Raw genomic sequence first — 1769 nt, 5'->3', positions numbered from 1 at the left:
GTGTCGTGTGGCATATCAGATTCACGAACTCCAACCCTTGCTATCATGACCCGAACCAGGGCCTGGACGTGACGAGCATTTTGAACCATGGAGGCCCGAAACACCTCTATCTGTCTGGTAATCATGCACCTAATTCATATGATCAAAGTAATGCACAAGAAACACAATAATTCGAAAACATGGTCATAAATATGAAAAGAAACAATAACGGGGAAATAAAGTTCCCCCAACATCAATCAACCTCTAAACAACTGTCTACGAAAATCTCTAACAAATGAATGAGTCAAGTAGCTGTGTATAATCTGGGACAAGGCTCCAGTAGACCCCAAAACTAAATATAAGATAACAGGACTGCAGGACATAAGACCTTCCGAAACATAGAAGGCTCACCACTTGTCTCTGCAACTCTGTCTGAATGATCTACTGATTCTCTTGACCCCTAGATTGGGCCTCTGAACTTGAGAGGTTGGACAGGGGATGGGGTCAGCACAAAAGTACTGGCACATAGAGATATCAAAACAAAACATAATATTTTTACAAAATATAGTTGAGAGCCATTATAAAACAATTTCATATTAAATCATTTGAAAACACATGAGTATAATACAATAGTTTCTCAACAACAATGAAATGCAACTGAGTTAGGTGGAATACCCTACATAATTTACACTAACTTCCAAACCTCGGTTGCTGCCGAGATTAGAGTATAAGTGAGGGAGAGACACATAAGACCACGAAGCATGGTGTCTCGACCCAATGGTAGTGCCCAAGATCACTTAGCCCGGGCTCTTACCTATAGTCTCAATTTGGGAATGACATAAAGTCAAGTACACAAGATCACTTAGCCTGGTACCAAATTCCCGTGTCGGTAAACACGGTTTCCAGCGATGAGCCCTTACACTCAAACGCCTTCTTCGGGCATCCACCTATCTCATGTAAAATCAATGCATTCAAACTTCATTTAATTCAATCACGTATCATATTTTGTAGGGTATCATCATACCCGACTTGAAAGTCATCAATATCACATCCACATATGCATAATCATGTAAAAACCAAGGTGCTTCATAATTTACAAGCGGTGAACAATAATTATTTCAAATTTATGCTCTCTTTTGTTGGTGACAATATGATATGGGGTATCAAGACATTATCATGGGAATTTGAAAGCAATTTATCATTCATATTTATCAAACTTCCATGGAAAATCTCAAATCACATATGCATGGTTTCAACCATTGAAGTATATAGGCAAAAAATTCCCATGACATAAAGAAAAATGACTTAGAAATCATATTGAAAGCAAGTTATTAGCATTTGATTGAAAACCCCCATTTAAAAGCATGCATGTTCATAAAAACTACACCCATGAGATTTTAGGATAATCCCACGTACCTCTATTTCTGAAAATACTAGATGTTTCTTGAAGCTCGCGGATTTGTGATTCCGAATATGTAATTATCTTCGAAAACCTACGGTCAAATCTTGAACTATTTGGGTTTTTAGTTTGAAACCCTAAGGAGTGTTCTTGAGCAATTTTGATGAATGAAGGTGTATTTTGGTGTTTGAGGGATTAAATCCCATGTTGGTGGTATATATAAGGGTGAAGGATGACCAAAATACCCCTAAGGAACAATTAAGGTCAAACCTGTCCCTCAGTTGACGGTTTGACAGTCCGGAGTAAATCGATTATAACGTTTTACTCATATAATAAGTTTGGATGAAACCAACTGCATTTGAAATAGGAATCAAAGATCTTTCGTTTGATA

This window comes from Capsicum annuum, chromosome 5 (assembly GCF_002878395.1).
Source record: "Capsicum annuum cultivar UCD-10X-F1 chromosome 5, UCD10Xv1.1, whole genome shotgun sequence".
NCBI classification, from domain to species: Eukaryota; Viridiplantae; Streptophyta; class Magnoliopsida; order Solanales; family Solanaceae; genus Capsicum; species Capsicum annuum.
Note: the sequence above shows the minus strand (reverse complement) of the source record.